This window comes from Otolemur garnettii, unplaced genomic scaffold, assembly GCF_000181295.1.
Source record: "Otolemur garnettii isolate 467f Iridium unplaced genomic scaffold, OtoGar3 scaffold00020, whole genome shotgun sequence".
Taxonomy (NCBI): domain Eukaryota; kingdom Metazoa; phylum Chordata; class Mammalia; order Primates; family Galagidae; genus Otolemur; species Otolemur garnettii.
The window spans coordinates 8,294,513-8,303,799 of record NW_003852415.1 but is presented as its reverse complement, the minus strand read 5'-3'; the positions used below and the strand labels follow the sequence as shown (position 1 = coordinate 8,303,799).

Genomic DNA, 9,287 nt, shown 5'->3' with positions numbered 1-9,287 from the left:
GGACATATTTCAGGACAGCCCTTTAACAGGATCTTGAGGAGGTGGGAAATAGCCAGACTGACCTTATGGAGAGTCATAGAAGCATATGATGTTACTGGTCAGACGCAAATAACTTGGGTGAGGAAGGCAAAGGAAAGCCACACTGGTCCCTGGGATTCTCCACTATTCTACTTGACACCAGCCAAGTTTTAAGAAATAGCCTCTTATTGATATTTTAAATTGACTTGATTTTCTCCCTGCTAGGCTGTAAGTTTCCTGAAATCAGGTATTCCTCATGTAGATGTGTCCCCAGTATCTAGAGAAAATATTATAAAAGAGTTTTAGGACAGAATTCATTTTTTAATACAACTCTGCCACTCTCCAGTGGTGCAGTTTTGTCTTCTATAAAATGGGAGTGATACTACGATATCCGTTTCATTGGATACTAAGAATTGAATGATGAAATATTCTGTCTGATGGACAAATGAAAATATCTACTACTTGAAATCTTGCCAAGGATAGCCCTCGTGGACATATAAGTCCCAACAAAAGTATCCACTTGCACACTGAAGATTAATTACGATACTAGTAGAGACCTCAGAGACCAGATCAGGCAGAGGTCTTAGAGTCCAGGTTTCCAGTAGAGCACATTGTGTTGCTAATTGGACATCTCCAATGCAGTTCTCTTTCAGCTGTATCCATCTCATAACAGAAGCTGATTTGTCATGGCCCCAAGCTGTTACTGAACTTAGAGCCAATTATGAAGGAGAGGACAGGAAGGACTCTTTAATCACCAGGCTGGAGACCAACAGCCTAAAATTCAAATGTTGGTCCCTGTACTGGCCTCTGCTTGCCCAAGACCCAGTTTCCCAAAGGCATGGTAAGTGCAGGTATGATTCAATTAACCAGGAGATCTGACAAAAAGTAGAGAAAGCAGGAGAAATGGAGAAACAAATGCTGAACCCCTGAGGCTGCACAGACATGGTTCTATTGTGCTGAAGATGGTTCCTGGTGGGCAGATGGTGTAGGATGGAGTGGCTGAAGCTCACATGGTCTTTACTGGGGACTCCATAACTAACGTTGAGCTGGACCTACGGAGAAGGGGCTCCTGGTGTCACCAAGTTCAGCAAATTCTAACAAATGTGCCTGACAGCCACAACTACTAATCTACACTTTCAAGAAGGAGGAGGAAGACAAGAAAGGAGGAGAGGGAGGAAGAGAAAGAGGTGATGTTAAACTATGGGAATGAGAAGAGCAGAGGGATTAAGGACTTAGATTCCAGAGTCCATACACCTAGGCTGGTATTCCAGTTCTGTTACTTTCTTAAACAAACTAATTAATCTCTGTGAGCTTGTTCCCCCATCTGAAAAGGGGACAAAAACATAGTATGTACCTTAAAGAGTCTAAGGATTGTTATAAGGACTCATTGAGATATTTCAGTACATCCTTATCTCATGATTACCCAGTTATAGTATCTCTTTCTGTCCTCTACCTTTTCTCTTTCCACTGAACTGAATGCCTTTTAACATTTAATATATGTGCGTGACTGTGAGTGTGCATAAACTATATACATGTAGTTCATCCTTTGCTATTTCTATCTACCAGAATGCAAGATTCAAGAGGCAAGGTATTTTTATCTGTTTTGCTTTTTGATGGGTACTCAGAAGGATGCCAGGTGAATAGCAAGTAATCGATAAATATTTTTTTGAATGAATGAATAAATGGAGGAAAAGCACCAGACTTACACACTCAATGGTTGCTGCTATTATTTGCCAACTCCAGCTCCTTCAATCCTATCTGGACTGAAATTCCCCCAGAAGTTCTACGCTCCGTAATGCTAATCTCATTCCTTTCTTACAATACTCATCTCATTTGCTTCATAACTTCTGTATTTGCATATCTTATTTCCCCTACCAGAATAAAAGTGGAATAATTGATTACTGGGTAAACACCAGGCCACAATGTGCAGTGGTTATGAGAATAGGCTTTCAAACCAGACCTTGGTTTTAATATTCAGTTCTGCCATCTACTGGCTACCCTAAGGCAAGTTATTGTCACTAAACTTTTCACATCAGCTGAATGAGTATAATAGTTGTTCAGAAAATCATTTAAAGGATTAAATGAGATACTGACTTTAAAGTGCTCATCACAGTGCCTGACACATAATAAACAGGAAATAAAGGTCAGGTGTGATTATTCACATTGCCTCCTTCTTGTTATTTTGCGTATTGCCTTCATAGAGCACCCTGGAGAGCAATCACTGAACTAACATCTCAGACTTATCCTGAAACAACCTAAGCCTTCACACAGTTCTCTTGATGTTCTCTCACTCTGCCCTGCCTTGCCCTCAGTCCCAGTCCTCCCAGTCAACTGAGTTCCAATTTCCCCTATGGACTAACCACATCACCCCTCAGTTGTCCTGCTCCCGGGGGAGAGCCAGAGCTGTCATTCGTACAGCAGTCTGGCAGGACTGCAAACAACTTTTCAGGCTGGTTCTCCAGTCTGTCAGAGATCAAGTCAAACAACAAAGGAAGAGGTAAGATGCCAAGAACTTACTGGATTTTAATGCTTGCTTCCTGGCCCATGTTTATGCCAAGGGATAATAATTACAATACGACCTTGCATAACAAATGGATCTGTCAAATCAAGTCTTGCCAAATGACTTGCATGAATTCAGGCTTAACCTGTGATCCTCCAACTCGCAGTTGTTATACACACACTGACCTACTATGTGTGTATATTCATTTGTCAAAACTGAAAGGCAATGGAAGTATTCATTCATTCATTGAGTTAGTCAGTCATTTATTCATCTATGCACTCAACAATTGTTGACTGAGTGCCAAGCTCAGGCTGTTGAATAAGCCATAGTTTACACTTTGAAGGAGCTTACAGGATAGGGGTGAAAGTCACAGAAAGTCAGTCTTCTATGAGAAGAGTCCAAATGCAAAATCTTCAGATTCATTCCGAAAAAGTGAGCTGGTAACTGAGGCAAGGATTTGGAAGAATGGAAGATATGTGGTGTTTTATATTTTTCCCTCAATCATCAAGATAATTCTCTGATTTCCAGTTCTCTCTGCCAGAGCAAATTTGAAGAGTATAACAGGAGGAATGTGTTCTATAAAGGCTGTCCTCATTGAAAGACAACCAGCCAGTTATCTACCTCTACTTTGGTTAGCCTGATAATTTTCTATTACTGATGTAACAAATAACTACAAACTCAGTAGCTTAAAATAATACGAGTTTCGTATCTTATAGTTACAGAGGCCAGAATTCTGAAATGATTCTTACTAGGCTGAAATTAAGATACCATGAGCTGCCTTCCTTTCTGGAGCCTTTGGGGGAGAATATGCCTTTTCCAGCTCTTCTAGGATGTCCACATTCCTTGGATCTTTGCCCCTTCCATCTTCAAAGCTAGCAATGACAGCTGCCCACTGTAACTTAGTGGGAGATCCTTCTGACTCGGCCTCCCAGAGTGCTAGGATTACAGGCAGAGCCACAATGCCGGGCCTAAAAGCTTTCCATTTTAAATGACCATTCCTCCCTGTCTCTCCCCATATCTTCTCCAGCATTTCATGTATCTAACTTACAGCTGGAGAACCTCTGGAAATTTGAATAAAAATTTATTGTTCCTACAAATATTACCAGCATTTGAAATGATTACTGAGGAAAAAAACTTTGACTCGGTGTCCATGCTCAGTGGTTAGGGCACCAGCCACACATACCTGGGCTGGCGGGTTCAAACCCAGCCTGGGCCAGCTAAACAATAACAACTACAACAAAAAAATAGGCGGGTGTCATGGCGGGCACCTGTAGTCCCGGCTACTTGGGAGGCTGAGGCAAGAGAATCACTTAAGCCCAAGAGTTTGAGGTTGCTGTGAGCTGTGACACCATAGTGTTTCACTGAGGGCCACATTGTGAGACTCTGTCTCAAAAAAGAAATAACTTTGTACCCCATATGCAGTCCTCCAGTAATTCTTGTTGGCTCTATTTTTTAAAATTTACCAAATTAAAGTACATCTCATCTCATCCATGGCTCCCAGCCTCCTTCATGCCTCACCATCTCCAGCCAGGTCTACTGTGACCGCCTTCTTCACAAACTTTTCTGCTTCCCTTTTTACCTCTCAGATGTCCTCAACCCTGAAGCCAAAGTATATCTTTAAAACAAAAAGCAGAGTATGGGCTAGACATGGTGGCTCACACTTACAATCCTAGCACTTTGGGAGGCTGAGGCAGATGGATTGCTTCATTCCAGAGTTCAAGACCAGCCTGAGCCAGAGTGAGACCCCATCTCTAAAAAAAAAAGAAAGAAAAGAAAAGAAAAAACAGGGATTGGGCAGGCTCTTGTAGTCCCAGCTACTTGGGGAGCTGAGGCGAGAGGATCGCTTGAGCCCAAGTGTTTGAGGTTGCTGTGAGGTATGATGCCATGATACTCTACTCAGGGGATGGAGACTCTGTCAAAAAAAATAAAAACAGATCATGCACGACACTCTTCTTCCCAAATGCTTCCATCACACTTAAAATTCAGAATCATTCCCCATACAGCCTGGTCTGGACAAACTTCCCAACACCATCCCTAGATGTTCTCTCCTCTCCTCTTTGTTCCCGATTTAAGGCATTTTACAAATGCTAATCTCCAGCCTATCCAGTACCTTCTCCAGGTGTGCTCATGGCAGGCTTCCTCTCATTATGCAAGATGTGATTTGAATGTAGGGTTGCAAGATAAAATAGAAAATGTCCAGTTAAATTTGCATTTCAGACGAAGGAGTAATTTTTTTAGTATAAGTATATCCTTTGAATATTCTACTGAGCATCCTGTATTCTTATTTGCTAATTCTGGCAACCCCATTTAAACGACATTTATTAAATGAAGTATCTAAATATCTTTACCTCCTTCACTTTCTTTTTAACCTAATTTTATTATTAATGCTATTGTTATAGAATTTGTATTAATTGCTTGTTAGTTTCTGTTTGTTATGTATCTACCCAAGTAAAATGTACTCCATGAGGTAGGGATCTTGTTTTAATCACACTGTAGTTTCAGAACCAGAACTCCTAGTACGACTTAGTAACATTTGTTGAAAAAATAAATGAATAATTAAGCTTCTTTGGGCTAGGTGCAGTGGCTCACATCTGTAATCCCATCATTCTGGGAGGCCAAGGTAGGTACATGGCCTGTGCTCGGAATTTTGAGACCAGCCTGAGCAAGAGTGTGACCCCGTCACTACTGAAAATAGAAAAACTAGCTGAGCATACTGGCAGGCCCCTATAGTCCCAGCTGCTCAGGAGGCTGAGGCAAGAGGATCACTTGAGTTTAGAAGTTTGAGGTTGCTGTGAGCTATGATGCCATGGCAGTCTACCCAGGGTGACAGAGCGAGACTCTGTCTCAAAAAATATAAATTAAAAAAATTATAATAATTTTCATTGACCTTTGTGCCTTGATTATATGGCAACTTTCTTCTCCCTCTTAAAGATGTGTACAGCTGTCTGAGCTGTGGGGGAAGACACCAGGAATTTGATAACCCCAGAGTACAACTGAAAAAGAAAAATCCCCAACTGATAATTTAAAATATGTTCCCATTTGGTATGTTTCTGCAGATGAGCACTATAGAGGTTTCAGTCAAAGTCAGACCTCTACCCTAGGACCCCGTGAGTGACATTTCCATTCCTGCTTGCTGGTATGAGACTCCCAAGGGAGACCATTTGTATTTAATTGTCCGGACACTTAAGGAAGGGTGGGTCATTTCTCCAGTTCTGCTTTCCTATTAATTTAGATGCATACATTTAAATCAAGTTCTTCTTCCTGCCTGGATGACACTTACCATATTTGACATTTGCTAGTCCTCAGCAATGCCTGGGACTTGTGAATAATTTAGGAACTAGAATCACTGGCTTGTTCCCTAATCAAGGAAACTGAATGGAAGTGAGATCTGAACTTACAGCATCAGCAGCTCCCTGCCAAAAATGATAGCATTAAAATAAGGAAAGCGATAGGCACATTGCATTCTGCAATATGCTCATTCTTTGGATATAATCTTTTTCTAATATTCATATCACAATAGCTACAAATACTGACTTGACATATAGTTAACAAGAATGAAGAGGAAATTAAGCAGTCACACATCCTATATTTTATGGAAAAGTCCCCTGCTGAGCCTCATTCCCAAAACCACAAGTCATGATGTTTGGTTTAGAAATTATGGCCACTGTTTGTTTGCTCAATTATCAAAAATGCATCAAATATCTACTATATATCAATATTATTTTAGCCACCAGGAATAAAATGTTTTTTAAAAAGGATACAGTTCCAGGGTACATAGAAGTTATTAGTAGAAAAAGATATTCAGCCCAGGATTAAGGAGAGAAATGGAATGAGAAGAGAAGGGAGGGGGGAACTTTGAAAGAGGGAGGGTAAATGGTGGGACCACACCTATGGAGCATATTGCAAGGGTACAAGTCAAATCTATCAAGTATAGAACACAAATGTCTTAACACAATAATCAAGTAACTGAGGCAAAAGCTATATTAATTAGTTTGAGGTAAGCACTCCAAATTGTATTAAAAAATCAACACATTGCACCCCACATACACATAAATGTATTCATGATCTATGTGTATATGACTTAATAAAAGGAAAAAAAAAGAAATAGGTATTCAAAAAATGTCACAAGTATATTTAAAATCACCCATTGTAGTAAGTGCTAAGAAGAAAAACTTTTTAAAATGAGATGAGAACTTAATAGAGAGAAAACTAACTTGGATTAGTGAGAAAGGAAAGAACTGGTGTCAGGGAAGCTTTCTTTGAGGAAATAACTCAAAAGAAGAGCATCAGAGAATGAGTAAAAATTAATCAAGGGAAGACCAAAATAGTCTTCAAACTGATGAGGTTTGTGATATGATACACCAAAACATGGCACTTTAGCATATTGAATATCTTAAACTGAAAGAATTTCAGAAATGGCAAAAAGGGCTCTCTCACCCTGCACTTCTCCCCTGGAGCAGGTCATCACGAGCCCTTCATATGAAAAACACCCTCCCTATGCCTTGAAGAAAAATGAATCCTTATTTCCAAAGATGGGGATGTGGAGAGGAATCAGAATGAGTAGGCCTTGCTAAGTTTGCCCCAGTCTAGTACCACTAGCTCCACACCCTTTGTCCTGTCACCCTTTTCCATGCCTGTCCCCTCTTCATCAAATCTAGCATAAAAATGCTGAGGTTTAACCATTTTTTCACATCTACATAAGAAATAAAATATATTAAAGTTTCCCATAAAACTTAAATAAATTTGTATGCTTCTTCCCCAGCCAAGAGCGTGGAAAGGAAGAAGGAAAGGATCCTTGTTTCCCTGCAAAACTAACCTACATGAAAGCTCAGTGACAGGAACAAGCTTGCAGCAATCAAGAAACCAAATGGAGTCAAATATGGCAGAAGCCTAATGAGCCAGGGCCAAAGAAGGACAAAGATCAGGGCAGGAAAAGTCTTGTTGGTCTCCAGGAAAAGCATTTCCTTCCCAGTGCAAGACGAAGCCACTTAACTTTTCAAAAAGTTGACTCTGGCTGTTAAAGGAAGACTACGTTGGGGCAGGTTCTCAGAGTGGGAAGAATGTTCAAAGATCCACTGGGGAGTGACAAAAGAAATATCAGAATATTGGTATTTTTTAATTTAAAATGTTCATTTCTATGTATGTTTTATACTGCACATGAAAAACTGGTGTAGTGCCACAAGTATATTATTTAATAGTAGATAAACATATACTGAAGTCTGCACTTAATGATAAAGGTGTAAAAGTGTGGGATTTAAAAAAAAAAAAAAAAAACCACCACCAATGGCTCAGGTACATTAGTAGCCAGTAGAGAAAATAAGGGGGTGGAGTTGGAGATAGTTACCTATAGAGGAGAAGAAAAACTCTCCTCTACCCTTATAGGTTCTGAGGCTGGGGCCTGAGAATTAAAACTGATGAAAGATTAATAAGAGAAAAGGCATAAGAACTTTATTTGATGTTGGGGCACACCACTTGCAGCAGCCTGTGGGTGGGGGCTCACAGCCCCACTGGCTGCTGGGCATGACCTAGGCCCAGGGCACCAGTTCTCGTGTCTGGGGTGCAACCCCCCAGCCGGGGCACGGAAGTGGGATGCCCTGGCCTCGGGGCCACTGCCCTGGCTTTCCCTGCATTGTCCAGTACGGTCCGCAGTGGCCCGAGTGATGAGTGCCAACCAGGACTGGGAGATGGAACTGGAAGCATTACCTTCTATTTATGAAGGCAATGAAAGTTTCCGAGAATGAAATCCAGTTTCTTTTCAATATAAGATGGGTGAAAATGGTGATCCCAAAGCCTTCTTAGCAGAGATTTCCTGGATAGAAACATATGCCCAAACACCTCCAATTATATCTGCAAACGCTTTTTTTAACAACACCATATCATCAGCTGTAGAGCAGCGTATATTAGCTACGTTTCAGGAAGCAGTGGAAGTCAACCTTGGAACACAATGACCTACAAGTTGTTTGAATATGCCAAAGACAATAAAGAGCAGTTCCTGGAGAATCACCATCCTGTTAATTTTACAACATCAACAAGCAGTACAATCTCAGTTGAAACTCCTAATACAAACTCATCAAGTAAGAAAAAAGACAAAAAAGAATAACTTTCAAAAACCCAGAAACGGAAGCTGGCAGATAAAACAGATCACAAAGAGGAACTTCCTCGGGGTTGGAACTAGGTTGATGTTGTCGAGCATTTCAGCAAAACTGGCTCTAAAGATGATGAATAGTGCTTGAAATTTAAGACAAGGAAAGAAAATTCTTTCTTTATAAAGTAAACTGGGTTCACAATCTTTCATTACTATTTTATGGTATCAAGGTAGCTTTTTATAAAACAATTCTTTGTATGGTTCCTACAGCTGGTTGTATTAAATTATTTTCACAAACTTGGCTTAATAATAGGTGAAAATGTTACTGTTTAGTATACTTATAAAGCTTGTCAAGCTTTATAAATGGACAAATATGGGGGAAAATATCCAGTGTTAATTTATGTGATCTTATTCCAGTGGATGTGGTATTTTTTAAAAGAGTATGAAGCCCTTTCAAACTGTCATCTCACGGAGTAGAATGCTGACTGAACAATTACTCTGAACCATGATCCATTTTAATAGGTCTCTCATCTGAAATAAAGTCTTCATCTCTTCTTTTGCTTAATTACTGAACCATAAATTGCTTCAGAGAAATTTAAATACTGGCTCAGCAGCTAGGGCACCAGCCACATACAGCAGAGCTGGTGAGTTCAAATCCAGCATGGGCCTGCCAAACAACAATGA

General features: G+C 40.2%; 1 pseudogene; it reads left to right on the top strand.

Annotated features, from left to right (window-relative positions):
• Positions 1–8,178: 8,178 nt before the first annotated feature.
• Positions 8,179–8,744, top strand: LOC100966655 (annotated as a pseudogene).
• The last annotated feature ends 543 nt before the right edge of the window (positions 8,745–9,287 follow it).